The sequence below is a fragment of the Mytilus californianus genome, unplaced genomic scaffold (genome assembly GCF_021869535.1).
Source record: "Mytilus californianus isolate M0D057914Y unplaced genomic scaffold, xbMytCali1.0.p SCAF_68, whole genome shotgun sequence".
NCBI lineage: Eukaryota > Metazoa > Mollusca > Bivalvia > Mytilida > Mytilidae > Mytilus > Mytilus californianus.
In genome coordinates, this window is record NW_026262721.1 from 610,505 (window position 1) to 618,438 (window position 7,934).

Below are 7,934 nucleotides of genomic sequence, written 5' to 3' on the forward strand. Positions count from 1 at the left end.
TTGGTTGTATAGCCACAGATGTGTATGTACTTGTCTTTCAAAACTGTTATCCCGTATTTATATAGTTGATGACTGTTGTCCCAGAAACACAGGAAATTTAACACTATTCGCTATCTTACGATGAAAAATAATTTAAAACAAGATTGATCATTTATAAGACGAAATATAAATAAAAGGAATATGTGTTAATTTGAGTTGTTGAATTTAGCAAAAACAATACTACTAATAATAGAAACAAATACAATTACTTTCATCTTTTTAATATATACAAATATTTCAAGCTTCTGTTTCCTCCGTTTGAGCATTTATGATGTCCTGCTTGTAAATTTCGCCCATATGAACGATGTTATGATGCAGCTCCAAAGGCTCAGTATAGCTGTCACGAACCGTTTCATATTCATTTTGAGGTACTCCATTATTCCTTTCACTATTTCCATTTGTTTCAACCATTGAAGTTGTTTTGATGTTATTTCTTCGAAATTTCTGGTTGGTTGATTGACACACTTGTAAATTTATGCGCTTTCTAAATTAAATGAATAAAGATTAATTATGCATTGTATTGCGTGCTTTTTTGAATGTGGTAGATGCCATATAGGTAACTGCTTATGTTATTATAATGAGTATTGAGCCTTTATAAAAAAACAAACGTTTTATAACTTTTGTCTAAAGGAGCAAGTTCGAATTTTAGAAATCACAGTTTAACGAAAATATTATCAAACAAGAAAAAGACAACGGCAACATAATAAAAAAACAACAAATGTATTAAGATTGAACAACATACTACAGAACATTTAGTTTTTTCCTACTTTTAAAGTTTTCAATAAATAAAGTAACACCTGTTCGATTTGGATCTCTATTGGTTAGTCATTTTCTACTGATTTTTGTTAATTCAAAAATTGCAAAGAATGACCAAACATCTTCAAGACTGAAGGAACACAAAAATAAACATTTTTAACAATAACTGCAGCTGTTTAAAAGAAATATTTTGATAATTAATAATTAAAAAAAAAATGAAAGCCATTTCATCCGCTTTAACCATATAAAATCAAACTGTAATAAGCAAGAATTCCCTTATGAGAATTGGATTTCCAAAAGGTTTTCACGAAATTGTATAACAACAATTCACTTGTTAAAAATAATCATGATAATCCGGTTGTTAGTCCTGAAAGGAAAACAATGACCGTTTGAATCTAAACAAACTTCTTTTTTTTCGCCACATTAAAAAGTTTGCGAATCATAAGTGATGACTGTCACTAATCTTAAACAAAAGTTGTTATCAAACGGAAGTTCAAACGTAGACATCAAAATATAGATAATAAAAAATTCTTAGTACTGCGGTTAAAAAATGCTAGCACTAAATTTTAACGGTATGGTGATATTCGCATGATTATATGTTATTTTAAGCTTTTGACTTTTTAGACTGTTGTTTTAGTGACAGTTATCCTTTATCTCTTTATTGTATATTAAACAATTAAAACAAAACAAAAATCGTCCGACCGTAAACTGACAGTTCTAGTTTTGTAGTAAATAATGATCAGCTATGTCATAAAAAGTTTATGATAAAGACTGTACTGTACAATGCCTACATCATTCTGTGTGCTTTAATAATCATTTCTATATTAACTTAATAATGATACTATATTTCATTTTACTTGTATGATATGTACACAATACAGGTCCATACATGCATTACCTTAAGATGATCATAACGACAAATAGAATGATCAAACAAAACAGTACAACATTCACAATGACGATTTCTCCTACAAATAAAAATGATAATATATGTATATTTTCAATTTACGTACAACTAGTTTTATATATTATTAAATGTGAGTGTGTTCATACATGAAAATTGTACATGTTGTATATGATTTTGTTTCTCATAAGTATATTACATATACATCAAAACAGTGGGAAATCTAGTGACAAAATATTACCTCCCCTGTAAACACTGAAAACTAAATCTTCTCAATGTTTGTCTCGTTTTAGCAAGGACGCTATCAATTATGAATTCACGGGAAAACGTTCTAGTAAATAGGAAAAAAAGAAATAAATTGAAATAAATACAAAACTTCCATTTAATGTACCATTTCCCTCCTTAAATAGCAATCGACGAGTACAGCAGGCTATAGAAGCTTGATGTAGAATTGGTTTAAAATGTTGCTATGCGAATAAATTCATGGAGTATCAACTGCAATTTATGTCTCTCTGGCTGTATACCTCTCTGGAACATGCTAATTATTCTTATATATATATATGCAACTAGATCAGAAAAAAAACAGGGAAATGTGCATGTGACGAGCAAATCGAAAACTTGAATATGAAAAATAAATATATTTTGGAAAATTGTAACATGCTAAGACTTTGTGGAACACTCCGAAAATTAGTGACCGGATTCGAAAGATCTTTAGATTTTGTATGGACTTGATTTTTTCCATTTTTTTTTATCAATATGCAGCAAAAAAATTATCATTTCTTAGATTTCAGTTTCACAAGCTTCTAATGCAATTATCTCCATACATACCAGGGATAGGGTAATCGTAATCTGTAATCGTAATCGATTGTAATTGATTAGATATAGGAAGATGTGGTATGAGTGCCAATGAGACAACTCTCCATCCAAGTTACAATTTATAAAAGTTACATTTTTTCAAGTAATTGACAGTAATCTGTAATCGAAGATATGTTCGATTACATGTAATCGTAATTTAAGCGATTACAGCAAAAATTATGATGTAATCAACGATTACTTTTCGATTACATTTCGATTACTTTAGTAAAAGTTTAATGAAATATAACCTATTTAAATGAAAATATTTATGTATTCATCACTTTAAAGTACAGATAAAATAGAATGTATTAATATGACTTCAGAGTTTATCAAATGCCTTATTTCTATCTATTGTTTCGAGCTGCATTACGATCAACCAGATCTCCTACCAAATTTTACTTTATATTCAGCTTTTGAAACAAATGACTTTACTTGATTGTCAATAATTTAAGACTTTTTATTTTGAAATAACTCAGCTACTGTCTGAAAATAGATTGAAAATAAGAAATGAGTCTTATGTTAAGTTCTGTACTACATCGAAGTATTAAGCTTAATTGTATTAAAATCCATAAAAGCGTAATTTTTAATAAGATGTTGGAATTTTAATTTAAGAATAGAAAAACAGTTGATTTGTCATAATATTATGATATAAAATTAAGAAAGTACACAAAATCCTTTTGACAATGAACCAATGGCTATGCATTAAAATTCTTGTTCAGAAAAAAATACATGTATCCAATTTTGACACTAAATATATATATTGTTTATAATTTTGAATGAATAGAGCATTAAAAATTCTCAAAAAACTTCTTGTCTTTACTAATCAGATGATCAAGGACTTCTAATCAATGAGATGCCACTTTTGTTTTGATTTCAATTATGTCTAATTAAAGATTTACATTATATTGCCCATGGTTATAAATTGTACTCCATTAGCAGTTTTATAACCTATAATTAGGGAGGTTATCCAAACAAAAGGATTAAATCATGCATGTACTAATTATAAATAATATATATACACATCTATAAAATTAATTTAAATTAGCTGAACTAGTTAATTTTTCTATATTTTTTTCAGAGGAAACTTCCAACATTGTAATGATCTATATTCAAATATACCTAGTAAAAATGAGTTAAAAACAAAATACCTAACTTAAGTCAGTATGACGGCAAAAGTTTGCAAAATATGGAAAAAATAACCATAAATATAAAGAAGTGACTGAAGCAATGTGTTGTCATTGCAAGAACTTTATCACCATTCACTCATGTTGAAAACCCAAATTTCAAGATTTTTTTAACATTTCGGATCCTCAGTAAGAGCTTCCATCTAGAAAACAACTGTCAACTTAAAATTTGGAAACAATGCTTTTAATGCTGTTTTTGTAAAGTTCTAATTTCCACTTTACATACATTGAAAAACATAATTGCGTTTAACTTACTTTATCAATTTTTTGTAATTTTGTAGCATGTAATTGACAGTAATCGAAAAGTAATGTAATTACTTTTGATAAAGTAATCGATTGTCGATTGCAATCGATTACATACAAAAATCAGAGTAATCGATTATTAATCAATTACACAAAAATCCCTCAAGTAATCGATTATTAATCGATTACATTTGTCAGTAATCGTGCCCATCCCTGATACATACTGAACATAAAACATCGTGTATTTGCATGTATATTTCTAATAACCCAATTCAACAAATAATTTCTTTAAAATGTACAACTATTATTTAGAAATAACTTTTGATCAGTATCGTCACCGGCATTGTTTTATTATTGACTTTCTGGACTCTATCATGAGAAGAGTGAATTTCCTTTTGTTTTCGTTCCCTAGATTTCCCACAGAAAAGAAAAACATATGGAACTTGGACTTAACGGACATTTTTAGTCAGGATTAGTAAGTGTATACGTTCATGTAAAAGGCAAATTGTCAATTAACTACATAGACACAACTTTGTTAAGGTAATCAAGGACCATAACACTTTAACAGCACACTAAACGTGAAAACCAAACAAAATTGACCACAAACTTGTCATAAGACAAAATAGTTGAGAAAAAAATGAGAAAAGAGTAGATGTATTTACACTTGTATTTCATTATTTAAAACCACATAAGGCCCAGCAAAATATGGCATCCTAATTTAAAACATTTGATATCATATATGATTGAAAAAGTTATGGTTGTGTGACATCAGAAAAATATTCGGAGACAAATATTGGGCCATTCGGAGACAATTCCGTTAAACCTCCAAAATGGTTAAATACGTCTATTGGTTGAAAAGATCTCAAATTATCACTTGAAACGACATTACAATCAATTTCCAATCAACCAACCTCTGAAGTTATTAATGTTGAACTTGATATCAATTTTGTTATGAGCAAAAATATTTTAAAATTTGAGATTGGTTGAATGGTAATCAAGTTATCGAACGGAAAAAGTTTGAAACGAACCGGCCATCCCGCCAGCTAGCATGCTCTCCGCACTACCTAAAATTGATAAGCGGTAATTTCGTCGGAAACCGTGCTAAAAATTCCGAATAATTTTTTTTTCTGCTGCATTTACCAATATTACATTTATCACTTTGTTGTAGGGCTATACGGTTTGCTGGTGTGTCCAATATCTAACAGATTCAAATTATCATACCAAGTGTTGGATTCTTTTTGCCGAGTTCCTGTACCTTAAAAATGTTTGTAGAAGTATTTGTTGAATTTGAAGAAAACAGGCTACCATTATTCAAAGTTGTTGACGTGCTAAAAGGCCCTACGTAATAAATATAAAAGAAAACTAAATTAACTATTAGCATTACATCAATCTAAGAACTCGAATTGTTTACAAGTAGAAGGTTTCTGTGTGGTATTTTATTTTTTTTTGTTATGCAGGTCGATACTAATGATGAATTGAGTGTTGAAAGCTGGTTACCTTAGTCTTTCCTTCCTGCTAAGAACTGGTTCGATCCAACAAAAGCAACATTTCACATGTCCAGACAAAAAAAAAAAATGATGTTGAAACAATCGATATCGTGTCAACACCAAACGATTTTAGATTACGACAAGTTGCGCCTAAATAGATTCAGAGCTCATATCCTGTACAAGGTTGCCGGTTTGTTGATCGTCCGTCCGTTTGTGAGATCATATCAACTTGAGACTTAATACACATTTCATTATGACATGCAGTTTTTGAAATATTTGTCAAATTTAGATTTGACCCAAATTTTGTGGTTCAATTAACATGGGTATGTATCAGTTTACAGATTTGGATTGATGAAGTTAACCATGAAATAAGGACAATATAGATATAAAAGTCAGTACACATGTTCAAATATATGGGAAAACTGTGATTTTGTTTAAAATTCTGCGGTCTACTTAACATGGAAATGTTTAAGTGTGACACCAATTGTTTTTTCAAAATAGTTTCAAGTTTTTTTATGTATTTGCAAGAAGACATCTGTAATTAATGTTAAGCTGAGAAGAATGAATTTGAAAATATTTTTTTTCTTATCTGGAGACGTTGATAAATAGAATAGTTATTGGTCGTCATTAATCCTGTTTTTGTATTGAATTGAATGTAATGCGTATTTATTTCTTCCACGGGCTCTGTACATCACTAATTTGGTTATGCAAGTACATTTTACATTTTCAAATCAATGGCACAAAAGGTGGTAAAAAATGCATGAAGTTAATATTTATATTTTACCGTAAATTTACCTTAAATATAAATCAATTGTTTTAAAAACAATTTTTAACGGTCTTTCCACTCGGAAACATTGATTGATTGATTGATTGATTGATTGATTGATTGATTGATTGGTTGTTTGGTTGTTTGGTTGTTTGGTTGTTTGGTTGGTTGGTTGGTTGATTGATATACTAATTAAACACATGGGATAGGGTCTCTTGGAACAAGCGAAAAAGAAACATATGAGATCTTGGACCACGTATTAAACAGTTTCATTGATTGATGGGTTGGTTGATTGATTGATTTGTAGATTGATTGATTGATTGATTGAAAGTTTGCATGGCACTCTCTCTATACGAGGCATCGGACTTAACGTCTATATTCTGACCGATTGTGGCTGCGTACTTATACATCCCGAACAGCCAAACGTACGGCCTGGATCCCCTAATGAATAAAAATCCTTTCATCTTCTTTTTATAAATTTTCTCTATTTTCTACGGGAACTCGGACTTCATTTTTTTTTATTTTTTGTGTGTGCATTTTGTTTGAACTTGTAGGAAAACTGAGTAACATATTGTCTTGGAAGATACACTTTTTATATTTGGATATGGAATATTTTATTCTAAATTTAGGTCCGCGCGCGCGGTGGTGTTTGTGAAGTCACGTGACGCTGAAATATATATGTCTGGAGAATATTAATATCTTTTCAAGGGAGACCGTTGAACAGAGCACATGTGTATTGATAAGAGTAACACGATAACTATTGATTTATTTTTTTACAGGTCATTGATGTCGGATCATGCATGCATTTTTCGTACACATATTAACGGAAAAAAGATTTGTATTTTAATGCATGTTTAGAAATTTGATTGTAGGATTTCAGTAATATTTACGAACTTGGGAGCGATTTCTACGTCATTGATTTTAATTTCTCAATCAGGCGGACCGCACATGTATTTATAGCGCTAACGGGAATATATTTTCTTGATTCATTTTACAGGTAAACTAGTGTCTAATCGCTGATAACGAGTTTTCATTTATTGCATGCACACAAAAAATGATGCTGTTGTTATAGTACTTTTAACAAAACGTTTATCAATTAATTTTAGAAAATAAAGATTTAAAAGTAAAATGACGCCTACCATTTTGACAAAAAAATGTCCAGTAAGGTCATTTCGCGACAAACATTTTGGTTAAATTGTTTTGTCGATATCTATAACTCTTTCTGGGAAGAAGCGATATGAACTTAATGTAAAAAATCACAACATGACCTTGACCTTTGACCTTGACATATTTTTTTTTTTTTTATTAAGGACCTCAAATCAAAAGACCCTAGGTCTCTATCACTTATGGTTTACCAGTTACAAATACATATCACTTATAGCAAATGCATAAGGGGAAATAACTCTCATATGGAGTCTCCGGATGGCTTCGGTCAAAACTATTCTTCAGATCCTGAGGATATTAGGAGCAAATTGGTTAAACAATTTTGTCGTAATCATTTACGGTTGCGAAGGAGATGCACACACAAGAAAAACAGTGTTTGGGGAGATAACTTTTACAATAAAAAGTGTTCGGTTAAACAGGGTCAGTCTCAAATGCGCAATCACTGTTCGATATCATATGCAAAAAATATAAGTGACATCTTGCGAAACCACTATACACCGAGAGTAAAAATTGTGGCGGAAGAAGAAAAAATTAAT

General features: G+C 30.2%; 1 long non-coding RNA gene across 1 annotated transcript; it reads right to left on the reverse strand.

Moving 5' to 3' along the window:
• Window positions 1-244: 244 nt before the first annotated feature.
• On the reverse strand, window positions 245-1,764 carry LOC127707389 (uncharacterized). Its single transcript, XR_007984842.1, has 2 exons — window positions 1,694-1,764; window positions 245-523 (listed from the first exon to the last, which is right to left on the reverse strand). It is a non-coding gene; the product is annotated as an uncharacterized LOC127707389 (long non-coding RNA).
• Window positions 1,765-7,934: the final 6,170 nt, after the last annotated feature.